Raw genomic sequence first — 19,739 nt, forward strand, 5'->3', positions numbered from 1 at the left:
AGTAATAAGAGTCGAGGGGCATGAAAGGGAAGCAGTGGTTGGGAAGGAAGTGAGACAGGGTTGTAGCCTCTCCCCGATGTTATTCAATCTGTATACAGAGCAAGCAGTAAAGGAAACAAAAGAAAAATTTGGAGTAGGTATTAAAATTCATGGAGACGAAGTAAATACTTTGAGGTACGCCGATGACGTAATTCTGTCAGAGACGGCAAAGGACTTGGAAGAGCAGTTGAACGGAATGGACAGTGTCTTGAAAGGAGGATATAAGATGAACATTAACAAAAGCAAAACGAGGATAGTGGAATGTAGTCAAATTAAATCGGGTGATGCTGAGGGAATTAGATTAGAAAATGAGACACTTAAAGTAGTACAGGAGTTTTGCTATTTAGGAAGTAAAATAACTGATGATGGTCGAAGTAGAGAGGATATAAAATGTAGACTGGCAATGGCAAGGAAAGCGTTTCTCAAGAAGAGAAATTTGTTAACATCGAATTTAGATTTATGTATCAGGAAGTCGTTTCTGAAAGTATTTGTTTGGAGTGTAGCCATGTATGGAAGTGAAACATGGACGATAACTAGTTTGGACAAGAAGAGAATAGAAGCTTTCGAAATGTGGTGCTACAGAAGAATGCTGAAGATAAGGTGGATAGATCACGTAACTAATGAGGAGGTATTGAATAGGATTGGGGAGAAGAGAAGTTTGTGGCACAACTTGACTAGAAGAAGGGATCGGTTGGTAGGACATGTTTTGAGGCATCAAGGGATCACAAATTTAGCAATGGAGGGCAGCGTGGAGGGTAAAAATCGTAGAGGGAGACCGAGAGATGAGTACACTAAACAGATTCAGAAGGATGTAGGTTGCAGTAGGTACTGGGAGATGAAGCAGCTTGCACAGGATAGAGTAGCATGGAGAGCTGCATCAAACCAGTCTCAGGACTGAAGACAACAACAACAACAACAACATGCTATCTATTGCCAAGAACCAGAAATCACTGCAAATAATGTAACATAGACACTGAAAACTAGTAGGAGATTTTAAGTATAGCCTGATTAATATTACTTGATAATTAGCACATGTCAGTTACTACTACAGCGTTGCCACATTGGCTGCTAGGTACCGCTTGGTTATAGGTGACACACAAACACAGAAAGTGCAATGTTGAAATTGGCCACTGTGAGGTGTGTCAGAAATTCAAGATGCTCTGACAACAACCGATTTTAAGTGACCAATGACTGATCTGTGGCAGACGATACATTCTTTAGCTCTGAATTTAAACACATCTCTAAGCTAACCACAACCTCGTGATGTGCAATGTATCTGAGAAAATGTCGATCAGCAATCTGCAGCAGAACTAAAATAACGTTAGCTTTGTTCATGGCAATTACAGCTGACCTCTATGAGCAGTTTCACGTCTAAAAGCGAACTGTAATTTCTGGCTAACATTGGTTACCTAAATCTATTCTCACATTGGGTACATGAGTTGCTGCATTACCAACTGACGAGCATTCCTTATTGACACTTGGTTACAGGTTATAGGAGACACAGACTGATTGCATACAATAAAGAATGTCAGGAAGAAAAATAAGAGCAGATAAAGAAGTCAATATAATGATGAAAATCACATGGCAAAGAATAAGAAACTACAAAATTGCATTTAAACCAGTTAACTGAAAAAACAATAATCATACTTATTTGATCAGATTTAGAAGTAAAGAAATGTCACTACATTTGATGAGATCCAAACCTGTGGTGTCCTACAAATCAGGTTTATACGTTAACCTTTGCAATGCGACACAACACTGGTTTAAGTAGTTTGTTTTATGACTGTGGTGACCAACTCACGACAACGAATTGTAGCCTTAAAAAATTCAGCTTCAGCTGAGCTTATCTAAAATAAGGTGATCTCGGTGATTATGATAACTGTAATGTGACGCTGAATAGCGTCTTGTGCAGCAATATCCAGTAGTGTTCGGTTATTGTTGTGTTTGAAAAGTGTGTATTTCATTAGCATCATTGTATGCATGTTTTGTTTTTGGCGTAGTTATCATGAGTTGATGAAATATGAAGCTAACGGTCAGATCCAAGATTTGGATCCAAACACAGAGATAAATACTGGACAAAAAATTGGAAGTGAAGTGACCAAATGCCATGGCAATTTGGCCATTGTGAATAATTTACATGTGATGTTAAGTTTTCTGACTGGAAGGAATCCAGCTCCAGCACGTGAATTGTCAACTACCAGACAATTTTAAGCAGACTACATTTCTGCACAGTTTCTGGATATCAATTGATAATTCTGAGAAGAAAGTTTTTGTAAAAATGTCTAGGTATTGAAATACAATAAATTTGGGTTCTAGGTAATTAATTAAATTGATAGTTTTATTAATTGTTAACATAATGAAAATACATGTATTAAACATAAAGACAAAACAAATTAGAAAAAACTTCCTTAAGTTCTTGACCAATTAAATTCAGATTTTTTCATGATACATTGGCATAATTTCACATGGACGTAGGATACATATTCCTTTAATATATATAAATACATATATAGTACATAAAGGAGAAATTTTCCTAGCAAAAAGCTCATAAAGTTATTGACCAGTCTAATTCAAATAATCTACCTCTAATAAAAGCTTGGATGGACATAGGCTATATATTTTCAATATTTATGATAAATAAATATATATGTAATGCAAAAGGAGAAACACTGTTAGCAAAAAACTCAGAAAATTCTCAACCAAATTATTTCAAATTTTATATGATGCTCTAATAAACATTCAAACAGACAAAGACTGCATTTTTTAAGTATAAATAACACACAAACACACACACGCATACACACACACACACACACACACACACACACACACACACACACACACACACACACACACACACACACACACACACACACATATATATATATATATATATATATATATATATATATATATATATATATATATATATATAATAACATATGAAAGTATATAGGGGAAAATTACATGACACTCTACTGACATTCAAACAGATATAGGGTACATATTTTTTTAAACAACAATGTACAGTTTTATTTGTTAAAACCGATTGCATGAAAGAAAGTGCTTTCCTGTGAAAATGTCCAGTTTCGTTTTCTTCCTCCCAATAACTGCTAACATAGATATTTAGGCATTTAAATCAATAGACAGATCGTTTCTTCCACATACATTCTTTCCTCTCTCTCTCTCTCTTTCTCTCTCTCTCTCTCTCTCTCTCTCTCTCTCTCTCTCTCTCTCTCTCTCTCTATGCACAATAGTGTGCTGTTTCGTTTTCTTCAATGCAAATAGTTTTAAGGGGAAAGAGGTGTATTAGATTTATGGCTTATTGACTTATGATAAAAATACTGATGTACTGTTGAATATGAATCATCTAATATTTTGGAATCCTGCCAGTTCACATATTAAAACTATGAGAAATACTATCATTGTTGCTACCATCTTCACAGATCCAGCAACAGGAGAGGTCCCACCTGTACCCCTTATATTAATGGTTCCACACGATTTAGCCACTCATTCTAAGTGACTTCATTTCCCAATGAAGGTTTTGCTTACATTAACAATAAACAGACCACAAGGTAAGGTAGAGAGGAGGAGATGGACATAGAGGGAGAGAAAATGTACAGAGAGGGGGGAAGGAGGGGATGGACAGAGAAAGAGGTGAGGAGGAGATGGAGAAATGTTGGGGAGGAGGAGATAGACAGTGAGAGGGAGAGGAGGAAGAGATGGAGAAAGAGAGGAGGAAAAGGAGATATTGACAAAGAGAGGGAGAGAGGAAGAGATGGGCAGAGAGAGAGAGAGCAGAAGAAGATTAGGACTTACAAACAATTCCCATACATATTTAGCAATTGTGAAGCATTGCTGGCTTCACTGGTCTGAATATAATCTGGAATTTGAGCAACAGCACAATTTGTATGTTCTCCAAGTCAACTATGTCGTTTTTATTTATAGGACTGGTTTTAGAGCTCTGATTATGTATTTCATTTTAGAATGATCTTTAATTAATTTTCATTTTGTTATATTTTGACCAGTTTTGACTGTCACAAGACAAATAAATATTTCATTGGACAAATATTTTAAAAAGTCTTGCTGTCTTACATTTAACTGAAAATATTTTAAGGAACTGTACTTTTAAATAAGTTTTTAAACGACTGTGTAATTCCCTGTACATTATACATGCATCAATTATCTCTAGGATTGTTTTTCATCGTATAAACATGTATACATATCTGACAGATGAGTGCGTGCGAGTTTTGATACAGCTACTTTTACATATTATGGTCTGTTGCAGTGCAGCAAAATGGGAAGATCTAAATATGGCTACTATGTAGCAGTACTATTCAAAAAACAATGCAATCAGACAATTTGATAAAAATTATGTACATCATGATTTCTCTCTAAACAGAGATTTTATGGGAAATTCTGTTCACTAATTAGTATTTCAATAATATAATCATGTAACAAGAGCCAATTTGGACATGAATTTACCAAGAAAAAACAAAAAAGTAAAACAAATATTTTTTAATGAGGGTATAAAATTATATAACAAATTCCTCAAGGAAATGAAAAGGATTACTAAAATATACCTGTTTAAAAAAGGAAGCTATTGTATTCTCATAAGGAGCCTAAAGCACACTGTATTAAAGGTTTGTTAGAGGACTACAGTAACTGTCAGTAACAACATCCCGTCGCATTATACTACACAATCATGATGTAACACGTTTACTAGAAAATCGGCTGTCAAGGTCTAAAGTGCATGACAGATACATCAGTCTCATGAATTTACATCTTACTCATCATGGAGTATGCTGACTCAGGTTTTCAGTTGGACTGAGGAGAGGACATGAAGACTTTCATGGGGTATTGTTGCATGTTTATGGCCATTGAGTCAGTTTTCTTAACATACTGACATTAGTTCAAGGGATATAGCAGAATGTTCATGATGTAGGAGTCACCATTGGATATCCTCAATATGTGTAGTGATGCAGAGCAAAACTGTGTTTTATGTTATAAGTAATCTGAAGCAAGATGTATGTAAATCATAGAGCACTGTACAACAGGGACCAACTGTATAACGCAGTGTAGCTATGTATTAAGACACTGATGTCATATGCAGGAGGATAGAATTTGCTATGTCTGGCCATACTCATTTAAGTTTCCTGTTACTTTCTTAAATAATTCTGGGGAACACCATGTCCGACACCTTTCCTGTCCTCATAAAGAATACTTGTATATTCTGTGTTTATGAGCTAATGATATTCATTGCCTTGCCATAGCATGACAATTGTTATGTCAGTGTGAGATGATCTTTCAATGAATAATTAAGTAAGTAAAAAATAAAATATAATAATAGTCATATTTTTAAAGGAAACTGTGGCCTAAGTCTTGGAGTAAAGGAAAACACAGAAATAGGAGTTACATAAACCAGAATTACTAAATAGTGTAAAAAAAGAAGTAAGAATGGTCCCAAACAAGTATCATTAAGCCCTAATTTTACAGTTTACCTACGATTTTGCATGCTGAGACATAAAGCAAGCAGTACAAAAACAGCAGTATAAATCATGACGCACATTTTACACAGAAAAAGACTTGTCTACATCTTCATCTACATCTGCGATCTGTAAACGTGAAGTGCATGCAAGAGGTTACACCCCACTGTACCAGGTATTAAGACTGTAGTGACTCATGCTACTTGTGTGAACCCGCAGAGACAGTAATGTGAAGTACAGAAATGTTCTGTGTGTCGGCTTTTCCGTTCTTTACTCTTTGACGTTACTTTCTCTCTGATTACTCCTTGCTTCTCATTCACTAACGTAACTAGGGTAATGCTCGTTTCACAACACTCCCTGCAAATGTGACGCCATTTTGACGTCGTGCGCAATATCGATGACCGAATGATCGGCTATCGACTTTGTGACAAAGAAAAATACGAATGTTATTGCTCCTCCATTCACTTACAGCAATTTAAGGTATCATCTTAGATTCCTGCCTAACCAAACACTCGGAAATCGCTAAATATTTAATTCGTCATTCGTTCTGAAATCAGTCCGAATGTAGATAACAGAGGATGGTGCAGAATCTGCATGAATTACATTCATAAGAAAGTCCCAGAATGTGTTAACTACATTGACACAAAAAAAAGTATATGCATGTGGCGAGATGTAAACCCACATCATTCAACTCGAGGAATCACGATATTGTCAATTACGTTAGCACTTAAACTTGTGGTTGTTGTCTCCTGCATTGACTGTCATTTTCTCTCTTGAAGGTTTACATCATTGATGCGTTGTTAAGTGACATTCAGTTATAATAGTGACATACTTGTGATCAATTTTCAATCCTGCATTACCTTGAAATGCCATACTGCAAATTACAATGCAAGCGTGTAAGTGTTTTTCATTTTTAATTTGTAAATTATTGACGATAACAACTCACTCCTGAGAGACTACCTTTATATGATGGCGTTAAACGTCAGCAAATCATTATGTGGCATTTAATTATGGCAATAATTGTAATAAATCATTCCAAGAATGAAGTGTTTATATAAATCTCTGATACGAGTGAATGAAGTCTTGTGAGGACATGCTTTTATTTGTATATACCATGGAGGCAAAAAAAAGAGGTGAGGTGGCATTACGTCACACACTTGAAGCCAATGTCCGCACAAAATTTTAGGTTCATTGCATTCATACCCCTATAGTTCCCCATGGTCACACTTCTCTGTGACGTAACTCTGTGTCATGTTACTGGACAAAATAGGCATTCAAGAAAAATAAACCGTTCGAAATTGCCTTTCTGACACTGTAATTCACATCAGCTCTATAATCTTTAGTATTTAAAACAGTTATTGTGTGCACATGATAGAAACAATGAACAAGATGCACTCATAAACAGTAGTTTGCTAATGTTTTGGGTCACTTAAAATTGCGCCTGCTCTGACTTCAAATCAGCGTACAGCTTAAGTCTGTAGTGTCACTTCCTTTCTTTTTTATTGCTACCATGATATATACCTTACGAGATGTACTGTGTGACTGCGCTTTTTTCAAAGATATACTTTGGCTTCCTCGAAGATATCTATAGATGTCTCTTATGTCAAGGTATCGTGGTGATTCTAGCAGACGAATTAAAGCAGAAACTAATTACTTGCTCGGCTGGTTCATTCATTGCAAGAATAACTTCCTTTTCTTTCCTTTAAAGTGACAACTTGCGCACTTTATAATTGTTATTCATATTGCAATATACTGTAGAGTACGAAAAGTACTTAAGAAGCTCCCCTGACGCTACGTAAGTTTGCTTGTTGTGTGAAGTGTGTTGTAATTTGTGCGTAAAACTACAACTAGTGCTGTATTTTCTTTCTTTGATAGTGAGAAACTGACAACTACATACTAGTTATTTACATGGTGGCATTTATTACAAAAAGTACTTAATGAGAACCTCCCCCACTGGTAAGTGAATGTGCTGTTTATGTGAATTATGTTCTAATGTGTGCGCAAAATCACAATTCACTCCCAGGAAAGTAGAACTTCTTCCTTCGCTCTTGAAAGTAACTGAAACAACAGCAGAAACATGTCTCCACCAGTACCAGAATATGTTTCGGCTGCATAAGTGTTTAATTTGAAGACGTTCTTGTTTGGAAACAATTAGCATGTAAATTTTCTGTTATACTTAATAGGCATCTGACAATGAGTGTGGTGTTGGCAGAAGAGCCAACACCGTGTTACTAGTGGAGGCCGAAATGCACGCGTTTTAGCTCACGCAGGCTAGCGTGAGGAGGGAAGAACTATACTGACGTGAGGTCTGGAACATGACAAGGCATTAGAATTCAGAAAGCGGACGGAATTAGTTTGATACTTAACTTAAATCCATTAATGATGAACGTCGCTCTTGACGGTACATGAGACAATATTATCTGTTCAGAAGACATAGTAACTGAATATGGCGCCTTGCTAGGTCGTAGCAAATGAAAGCTATGCTAAACTGTCGTCTCTGCAAAGGCGAGCGTATGTTCTCAGTGAGCCATCGCTAGCAAAGTCGGCTGTACAACTGGGGCGAGAGCTAGGGAATCTCTCTAGACTAGACCTGCCGTGTGGCGGCGCTCGGTCTGCAATCACTGATAGTGGCAACACGCGGCTCCGACGTATACTAACGGACCGTGGCCGATTTAAAGGCTACTACCTATCAAGTGTGGTGTCTGGCGGTGACACCACAGTGAGACCTTTAAATTCTTTTTCACAGGTGTCAGTCTTTTTTGTGTTTTTTTTTTTGTTCTGAAGATTAGTGGTAGTTTGTTTTTACCAAATAATCAGCGTGTTTTGAATACTCTTTCGTATTTCCATGTTTCAAGGTTAACTGACAGTGGCAAATCCCGGAAGCTCACAGAACGGTGAAGGTGAATAACAAAATTTTCGGAGATGGCAGGACTCGAACCAAAACAACAAATTCTGCGAGTCGATTAGGGGCCTTAAGCACTATGCGAGAATATTTAATTGCAATTTAGCACTGTGACCTCTTTCATACGTCTCCTAAAACGCCAGTAACTCAATATATGACATTTAATTCCAATAAATTGGATCTTTCGAGAGCTTATAAACGCACTAACGTTTTGGAACAGCATATATTTGTAGGTCGTACGTTATAATATGATTATTATATAACGCACCAAATACATGCTTCACGGCAGGAAGTAGACTGAAATGAGCGTTACCCATGTAACTAGCGCTACGAATAGCTCGTACCTAGCAATTAATATATATGCGGAATAAATCTGTATTTGAGTAGACTACCACATGAATCTTATTCATACTACTGCGCCAGCTTCGACGTTCTGAATCGCACCAGAACATACATGCGTGTTACTTCCGCACCAGCCGCGTCGGGTTATTTTTGCACGCAAATGAATACTTCAACAGGTATTGCCGAGCCAGACAAGAATAGCAAGATGATTGGGAGAGACAATAAAACCACCGCCATTCTGGTAGCCCATTCCAGTACTATGGATTGTACAGCTAGAGAGCCAGTTGATTTTAGCGCAGATTTCGTCAGATAGAAACTGCAGGAGCGTCTATAGAAAGGTCCCAGAACTGCTCTCATTAATAAACGGTCACAATGCCCCCATAGTACAAGGGACGGAAAGCTGGCTGAAACCAGATGTAAACAGTAATGAAATTCTAAACTCAGATTGGAATGTATACCGCAGAGACAGGATTTACACTGAAGGGGGAGGCCTGTTTATAGCGTTAAAAGTGCAATAGTATCGTAGGAAATTGGCGGAGATTCAAAATGTGAAATAATTTGGGTGAAGGTCACGGTTAAAGCAGACTCAAACATGGTAACTGGATGTCTCTATAGGCCCCTGGCTCAGCAGCTGTTGTGGCAGAGCACCTGAAGGAAAATTTGTAAAATATTTCGAGTAGATTTCCCCACCATGTTATAGTTCTGGGTGAAGATTTTAATTTACCAGATATAGCCTGGGAGACTCAAACGTTTATAACGGGTGGTAGGGACAAAGAATCCATATAAATTTTTAAGTGCATTATCTGAAAACTACCTTGAGCAGTTAAACAGAGAACCGACTCGTGGCGATAAAATATTAGAAATTCTGGAGACAAAGAGACCCGAACTATTTGAAACAGTTAAAGCAGTGCAGTGAATCGGCGATCATAAAGCGGTTACTTCATCGATGATTACAGCCGCAAATAGAAATATTAAAAAATGTAGGAAGATTTTTCTGTTTAGCAAAAGTGACAAAAAGCAGATTTCTGAGTACTTGGCCGGCCGAAGTGGCCGTGCGGTTCTAGGCGCTGCAGTTTGGAACCGCGAGACCGCTACGGTCGCAGGTTCGAATCCTGCCTCGGGCATGGATATGTGTGATGTCCTTAGGTTAGTTAGGTTTAAATAGTTCTAAGTTATAAGGGACTAATGACCTCAGAAGTTGGTCCCATAGTGCTCAGAGCCTTTTTTTGAGTACTTAACGGCTCAACACAGAAGTTTTATCTCAAATACAGATAGTATTGAGGATCAGTGGACAAAGTTCAAACCATCATACAATATGCATTAGATGAGTATGTGCCAAACAAGATCGTAAGAGATGGAAAAGAGCCTCCGTGGTACAAAAACCGAGTTAGAAGACTGCTACGGAAGCAAAGGTAACTTCACAGACAAACAAAAATTACACGAAGCTAAATGTAGTGTGAGGAGGGCTATGCGAGAGGCGTTCAATGAATTCGAAAGTAAAGTTCTATATACTGACTTGGCAGAAAATTCTAAGAAATTTTAGTCTTATGCCCAAGCGGTAGGTGGATAAAACAAAATGTTCAGACACTCTGTGACCAAAATGGTACTGAAACAGAAGATGACAGACCAAAGGCCGCAATACTAAATGTCTTTTTTCCAAAATCTGTTTCACAGAAGATGACTGCACTGTAGTTCCCTCTCTAGATTTTCGCACAGATACCGAAATAGACGAGAGAAGGTTAGAGAAACAATTAAAATCACTCAAAAGAGGAAAGGCCGCTGGACCTGATGGGATATCAGTTAGATTTTACACAGAGTACGTGAAGGAACTTGCCGCCCCCCCCCCCCCCCTTCTTCCAGCGGTGTACCGTAGGTTTCTCGAAGAGCGTAGAGTTCCAACAGATTGGAGAAGGGAACAGGTCATCCCCGTTTTCAAGAAGGGACGTCGAACAGATGTGCAGAACTATACACCTATATCTCTAAGGTCGATCAGTTGCAGAATTTTGGAACACGTATTATGTTCGAGTATAACGACTTTTCTGGAGACTAGAAACTACTCCGTAGGAATAAGCATGGGTTTCGAAAAAGACGATCGTGTGAAACACAGCTCGCGCTCTTCGTCCACGAGACTCAGAGGGCCATAGACACGGGTTCCCAGGTAGATGCCGTGTTTCTTGACTTCCGCAACGCGTTTGATCCAGTTCCCCACAGTCGTTTAATGAACAAAGTAAGAGCATATGGACTGTCAGACCAATTGTGTGATTGGATTGAAGAGTTCCTAGATAACACAACGCAGCATGTCATTCTCAATGGAGAGAAGTCTTCCGAAGTAAGAGTGATTTCAGGTGTGCCGCAGGGGAGTGTCGTACGACCGTTGCTATTGACAATATGTATAAATGACCTTGTGAATAACATCGGTAGTTCACTGAGGCTTTTTGCTGATGATGGTGTAGTATATCGAGAAGTTGTAACAATGGAAAATTGTATAGAAATGCAGGAGGATCTGCAACGAATTGACGCATGGTGCAGGGAATGGCAATTGAATCTCAATGTAGACAAGTGTAATGTTCTGCGAATACATAGAAAGAAAGATCCTTTATCATTTAGCTACAATATAGCAGGTCAGCAACTTGAAGCAGTTAATTCCATAAATTATCTGGGAGTACGCATTAGGAGTGATTTAAAATGGAATGATCATATAATGTTGATCGTCGGTAAAGCAGATGCCAGACTGAGATTCATTGGAAGAATCCTAAGGAAATGCAATCCGACAACAAAGGAAGTAGGTTAAAGTACGCTTGTTCGCCCACTGCTTGAATGCTGCTCAGCAGTGTGGGATCCGCACCAGATAGGGTTGATAGAAGAGACAGAGAAGATCCAACGGAGAGCAGCGCTCTCCGTTACGGGATCATTTAGTAATTGTGAAAGCGTTACGGAGATGATAGATAAACTCCAGTGGAAGACTCTGCAAGAGAGACGCTCAGTAGCTCGGTACGGCCTTTTGTTGAAGTTTCGAGAACATACCTTCACCGAGGAGTCAAGCAGTATATTGCTCCCTCCTACGTATATCTCGCGAAGAGACCATTGAGGATAAAATCAGAGAGATTAGAGCCCACACAGAAGCACAGCGACAATCTTTCTTTCCACGAACAATACGAGACTGGAATAGAAGGGAGAACCAATAGAGGTATCAAAGTATCCTTTGCCACACACCATCAGGTGGCTTGCGGAGTATGGATGTAGATGTAGAATAGATGTAGATGAAACAAAGCATAGTCACGTGGTTACAGCAGTAACGGAAGACTTGGCCGTCGAGGTGAAAGATAACCTCGCGATACCACCAGAAGCGGAACGGTACCGTGCTATAAAGAATGCTCTGATTAAGTACCTGTCTCTCTCTTGGGCCCGCGCCCGGTTTGCCGTGCGGACTAACTTACGGCTTTCTGGGCGGGAAGGAGTGCCGGTCCCCGGCGGATTTGTGTCGAGGTCCGGTGAGCCGGCCAGTCTGTGAATGGTTTTTAGGCGGTTTTCCATCTGCCTCGGCTAATGCGGGCTTGTTCCCCTTATTCCGCCTCAGCTACACAATGCCGGCGATTGCTGCGCGTTCTCCACGTACGCGAACACCACCATTACTCTACCACGCAAACATCGGGGCTACACTCGTCTAGTGTGAGACTTTCCCCGAGGGGTCCACCGGGGGCCCAACCACACAATAACGCTGGGATCGGTGTGGGGCGGCGGAGGGGTGAAGTGGACTGCGGTAGTCGTCGTGGGGTTGCGGACCGCTGCGGCTGCGGCGGGGACGGAGCCTCTCCGTCATTTCTAGGTCCCCGGTTAACATAACACAAGCGCCTGTCTCAGTCAGAAGCAAAGCGCCATGAGTAACTTGTGCGGATATGAGAAATAGAGACCGCACTGCGTCGTTGCTCCTACGGCGCCTACGCATACTAGCCAGCAATACACTCAATGATGATGTGTTACGTAGTAGTAGTCGAGGTCAACTGCCGATGCACAGAGAATTCTAACGGTACGTCCAGGTGATGTGAATGCATTAGCACAATAAGAAGATAAGGTCGCGGAGATATATCCCTCGGCGAGCATTGCAACGGAATAACACAGCTGCAGTGTCTTTAACATAGTTACAGTCTCAGCTAGCAGAACTAACTACACAGGCTGCCACACTGCAAATGGCACATACCAAACAACGGTAGCATCGTACGTCTGCGGCGTCACACTCGCTGTTATCACAGAAAATTTTGTAAGGCCGCTATTACACTATCATACTTCTTTGGCAAAGATTTCATCAAAGATATGGTCAAATATTCATCCGATCTGTTTGACAAAGATATCTGATGTGGCGCTGTGAAGGGGTATTACAATATCATCATGGCTGACAACAACAACTTTTTGTTATGTGCAGCAGTTTGTGGCGATACCTGTAAGACACCGCTAGCCCACGCCTCTCGCGGTGTGCGTTTAACCCCATTTAAATGACGCGCCAAGCGCGCGCCCAGCGGCTGTACGATTAATTAAATAATCGGCGTGCTAACCACAGTTGAAATCTCTGGTCCAGAGGGACGTGAAGAGGCTGTGGTCCAGAGAGAGAGTAGAGTCAGTCGAGTCTTGTTCAGTCTGAAGAGTCAGTCGAGCTAGAAAGTGTCTTGTGAAACGATCATTCTGTGGATAATATTAGTGTGTTGATTTCTTGTATATGTGTTGTGTTGTCTTCTTCGATGAGTAAAAAAAAATATAGGTAAAATAAATTTTTGTAATGTCCATCAATAAGTTCATTCCAGTAAAAATAGAACCACTTCCCTTCACCTTTATTCACCCTTTTTTCTTTCTTTCCTTTCAACAAGAAAAAAAAACAAAAAATTACCACCATCCTTTTTTTTTTTTTAATTCCGGACATCACACTGGCGACCGTGACAGGACGCCAATCTTCGGATTTTACTGGAATGAACTTAACAAGGGCAAATTAAAGTAAAATCATACGTGTAGTAATATTTATTGTCTTGTACATTGGCTAAAAAACTGTAATTTTCTCTTTCATGCCCAATATGAAAACGAGAGCTAACGTTGTTTCAAGATTAACAAGATTTCTGCAAGCTTCAACGCAGCGCGGTGAGTAGTGCAAAAGCATTTGTTCTGCTATGCCATTGTCCAGCGTGCGCCTCCCGCCTATGCTAACTTTTATTCCCATTTCCCATGCCTTTCCCTAAACAAGAATCATACCCTTTGTCAATGGAATTTCTATTATTGTAACATTGAAATTCAACAGTAAGATATGCAGAAGTCATTGTTATGAGTCAATCCTGTTTGTTACGTCATGTCACCACTTTCAGATTAGCTACGCGAATACGGTTACAACCACAATAATAATTCAGACATTTTTGGAAATTCTATCAAGTAATAGTTATTACCGTCTTACTATTTAAATTTTATTTATCTTTTGTACTTCGCAAGCCATCGCCATTCTGGGTGTACTATTTGTATATTTCACGTTTGTTAATTATTGGCAAAAATGGAACAACAGCAACAGCAAACTGATAACGGTGATGCTACTGTATCATCAGCATCCCCTTTCCTAGGCTTTTCCAGCCCAGAATCTATGGAATTTACTGCAGGTGTATCACATCAAATAATACTAAGTAACGAAAGTAATTCATCAGGTGACACACCCAATAATCCTGACCCTATGGAAAACGATAGTAGACGTGTCCAACTAGGGATTTCCCACTCCGATCCTAATTTGCACAACTCTAGTGAAAGGAACAATGATCCAAACATTGATCCGAATCAGTACGGAATTTTAATACAACTTCTTACGCGAAGTATGGATAGCATCCTTAATGAAAGGTTTGATAAACTAGACACTAGATTTGATAAACAGGAGCAGAGTACAAAAGAATTAAACAGCAAAATCGATCAATTGTCTTCTGAGGTAACATCTACTCTGGAAAAACAGGCTAACCAAATCTCAGAACTTAATTCAAAAACGACACAATTGACCGAAAGTTTCAACGAATTGTCATGTCGTGTAAACACTCACGAAAATTCCTTTGTTAAATATCAAACTGTGACAAATTCCGAAATGCAGTCATGTAAAACCAAGTTGGATCAGGTCACGAACGCTCAGGCTCAGGTCAATGATCTAGTTCAGAATTTCGTGCAAAATCAAACCACCTCACAAAATAAAATTTCGATGGATATCGAAGGTATTACTCAACAAGTTAGCGTAGTATGCTTACAACAATTAGAAATGAAAGAAAAAATTTCCCATTTGGAGGAAAAAACAGAATCGCTTTCTTTAGAGTGTAACGCAAACATTGCAGAAAAATTAGTGCACGAATGTGGTATTTGCAACAAGCTCATTGAGCAAAGGGTAGAAACCGCTACAAAAGAGATTTTACACCAGGCCATGTCGCAGGTGCAAACCGAGACCAACACTTTAAAAAACCATATTTCTCAGTTATTAACTCCCGATTCTAACGTAGTTACTGTTCCGCCTACAACCCCACTCACAACGAGTTCACCGCCTAATTTCACTGTGCAGTTTGTTCCACAGTCTAACAGCGAATCACTTGCGAGCGAAAAACATCAAACAGAGCCGCTCTCAGTGATCGCACAAAACAGTAATTCTCAACCACACTTGTGCCATGAAGTTTCACCAGGGAACAATAGTTCAGGCCCTATAGTGCCTGCCGGTATTGTTGACGGTAACATGATTAAACATGCCTATTTTCCAACGTTCAGTTCCGATGATAACCAAGCGGTGCACCCGATTGTTTTTATTAGGTCTTTTGACGGAATGTTTCCGCACAACTGGTCAGATGCGGAAAAGATTTTTTTTGTAAGTAATCTGTTGAGGGGGCGAGCATCCAGAAGGGGAGCTGAAATAAAAAGGCAAAATTTAACTTTCAAGCAATTTGAAGAGGCTTTTCTGCAGGAATTCTGGTCAGAACATGAGCAAAAACAACTTCGACGCGAAGTTCACAATCCCGAACCATACAACCCTCGTAAAGAAACTTTGCGTCAATATTTTGAAAGATACCTGGACAAAACACTTTATTGGTCAAAACCGGCCGATCTTGCCGATGTGACTAACACCTTAAAAAGTCATTTACCCCTGCATTACCGGACACAATTAATTGGTGTTCCGGAAACTAACATCAAGAAATTTCTAGATTATTTGAATGAAGTAGACCTTGTGTTTAGAGGAGATTCAGGGAACACTCCACATATTTATAATGCTAATTCCAACTCTCGCCAAAACAATTGCCATAATTTCAATCAAAATAACAACAACGGTAACATGTGGAATGCAAACCCGCTTCCTCAAAATCAGGGGCAAAAATCACAACAGCCCAACTTCACACAATATTCGCAGCAATCTTGCGATCCCCGATTCCAAAATTCCAACAATTACAACAGTTTTGGTAATGGTCAATTTTACCGAAAAAGTAATAGTAATGGCAACAGACACAATGGTAGTTTCAACAACAATCAGTACTCCAGAGGCAACAACAACCGTAACCGAAACAACAACAATCAAAACAGACGTCAGGATGGAAGATACAACCCTGGTTATTTTGAGAGAAATTCGCCATATCAGCAGAATAATTCAAATTGTCAAAATTCTAGAGTCAGTTATCCACCCCCGCAGTGGGGAAACCCGAACTATACACCACACAACTACAATTATATGTTTCCCAATGCACGACACTTTGTACCAACAAACAATGCTAATAATCAGGACTGCGGTAATCAAACTCCACCGAACACCAAACATGTCCATGAACAAAAGGATAAATATTATTGAGGTAAGTGATGACCAAAATGCGTCGCCTATAACGCGGCGGAAAACATGAGCAGACCGGCGTAAGCGCCCAACCCCCGGTCGAGAACGTGAGCACGGGCGCAAATAATCTTGCAAATTGTTTTTTGAGATTCCAAGACGGACACACTATGGAACATGACCTTCTTGCCAAGAATAATAAGTCTAGTAATAACGACAAAGTAAAGGTAACGGTCCAGGCAACTGCTGTTTTATCGTTAGAGAAATCCATTGTAGAAGTGTTATTCGACACTGGAGCGTCAGCAAGCGTGATTTCTAGTTCCCTGTACTTGGATCTAGATAAAGGTTCTAAACTTCCGACGTTTCCAGTGCAGAACTGCCGAATCATCGGTGCCACTGGAAACAAATCAAAAAATGTCAAATTACAAGCTCTTCTAACTTTCGTTGTTTCCAACGTGCATGTTCGTTATCATTTCCTTGTTGTGGATAATTTAACAGTTCCATGTCTTTTCGGCATCGATTTCTTAAATCAGTATCGAGCAGTGATTGACTTAGGGAATGGTATCTGTCAATTGACGGTTGAAAAGCAAAGAATTTTGATACCTTTATCTAAAACAATTAATAACAACAATTCTTATCGGGACGTACGTCACTTGAAAGTACAATCTCTGCCCATCACTAATTTTTCTATGACAAACAATTGCCATTCTTCTTACAATGCTGATAGTAAAACTCTGTGGGAAAAGTGTGCCGAAGCCTACCATCTAACTGATTTGCAAAAACAGAATCTGTTTCACCTTCTTCAACAATTTTCAGTAGTCTTTCAAGATAAACCTGGTATCATACGTGGGTATGTGTACAAGATGGATGTCAAACCCCACCTAACATTTTGTCGTACACACTACAATATACCGTGGTCTAAAAAAACCAGCTGTTATGCAGGAAATTAACAGAATGCTACGTTGGAAAATCATAGAAAATTCGCACTCGCCGTATTGCAACCCTTTGTTGTCAGTTTCGAAACCCGATGGAAGCGTGCGTCTTGTTCTCGATGCACGCGAAATCAACAAAATTATTATACCGGTAAATACTCGCCCTGTAAATCTGGACGAACAACTCCTGAAATTTCACAACGCCAAATTTCTGACTAATATCGACCTACGATCGTCCTACTACCAGGTTCTTCTACATCCTGAATCACGTAAATATACCGCATTTTTGTGCGAAGGACGATCATACCAATTCCGTGTTTTGCGATTCGGGTTACGAATAAGTGCAGGAATCTTTATCGAGGCGCTTGACGACGTCCTCGGGCCAGATTTACTTTCACAAATCACTCCCTATGTGGATGATTTAGTTGTGGCGACTGCCACCTGGGAAGAATATGTCGATCTTCTAAGACAAATTTTGATTAAATTCGCCGATGCAGGCGTGACAATCAATTTGGAAAAATCAAGGTTCGCCCGACAACAGATTAAGTTCCTTGGCCACATCATCACGCCGGAAGGCATCAGGCCGGACTCTAAAAAGACTGAAGCAATTCGCAACTTTCCTGCACCCCGAACCAAAAAACAACTTAAAGCATTTTTGGGTCTTTCGTCATTTTTCAGAAAGTTCGTGACACAGCAAGCTCTTAACAGCCCACATCTTCTAAATCTTCTAAAGAAAAATTCCCTTTGGCGATGGACTACAGAATGTCAAGCCGATTTTGAAAAAATTAAACAATCATTAATCCACGCACCGCTCCTCTGTCATCCGGACATGTCAAAAGACTTCTGCCTATCGACCGATGCGTCATCTTATGGACTTGGGGCCTTTTTGTTTCAACTGTCTGTTGAACATGATCGAACAATAGTAAAACCTATCAGTTTTGCCAGTCGCACCTTAACTGAATGCGAGAGATCGTATTCAGTTACGGAACGCGAGACCCTTGCAATTATTTGGTCTATGCGAAAATTTCAATATTTTCTCTGGGGAAAACATACACGCATCTATACAGACCACCCAAGCTTTATCATTTTTACTGTCTTGCAAATTACTTCATTCCCGGCTCACTCGTTGGTGTTTGTCGTTACAAGAATACGATTTCGAAATTATTTACATCTCCGGCGAAACCAATATTGTTGCGGACGCTCTTTCTCGTCTTCCGCACGATGCGAAAAATCTTTCAGATTTGCATGAGCAAACTTCCGACTTTCAGGTCATGTTAATGTATGACGAATCCTACAACCGCTACTATCACCGAATCTGCTGGGATTTTGCACAGTTACAAGATGCCGATCCTAGGTGGTCTACAGTAAAAACAAAATTATGTCAGAATTCAAATTCTAATCTTCAAAATTACTACAAGATCAACAATGGTGTACTGTTTCATCGTTCCCATCTCGTGTCAGAGCGTTGGTTGGTATGTTTACCGGAAGCTTATGTTGACGACTTCATTTTGTTCACCCACAATACCTGGGGACATTATGGCATTAATAAATGTGCCGCCAAGATCCTATGCTTCTGCTATTTTCCTAACATGCGACGTAGAGTCCTGCAGGTCATTCGCAAATGTATCATTTGCCAGAAGGCAAAATATTTGAACAAACATGCATCAATTGAATTGCATCCCATTCTTCCAAAGCAACCGCTTGATTTGATTTCCGTAGACATTGGCGGACCCTATCCACAATCCCGCGGTGGTGCTAAATACATTTTGGCTATATTGGACGTTTTTACCAAGTATGTGAAATTGTACGCCTTGTGCACAGCCACTGTTGCGGCTATCATTCGACGCTTTTCGGCCGACTACCTAGCCCGCGTCGGAAAACCTGTCGCTGTCCTAACGGACAATGCATCGTACTTTACGAGTGCAAAGTGGAAATCATTTCTGCAAGATTCCGATATTAAACATGTTCCTACTTCCCGATTTCACCCACAGGGTAACCCCGTTGAGCGAATTTTTAAAGAATTTAATCAATTTATGCGCATCCATTCTTCTACAAAACATTCCAAATGGATAGAATACCTCGCTCCGTTCGAGTACATTGTGAACAATTTGCCACATAGTTCAACCGGATTCTCACCTGCCGAGTTATTATCAGACGAACCAGAAAAAAGTCATGGTCAAGTCCCCTGCCTAAGTTGTCTTCGAACGATATTTCTTTGCAGGAAAAGGTAAGGCAAGCTG

The sequence above is a fragment of the Schistocerca gregaria genome, chromosome 1 (assembly GCF_023897955.1).
Source record: "Schistocerca gregaria isolate iqSchGreg1 chromosome 1, iqSchGreg1.2, whole genome shotgun sequence".
Lineage (NCBI taxonomy): Eukaryota > Metazoa > Arthropoda > Insecta > Orthoptera > Acrididae > Schistocerca > Schistocerca gregaria.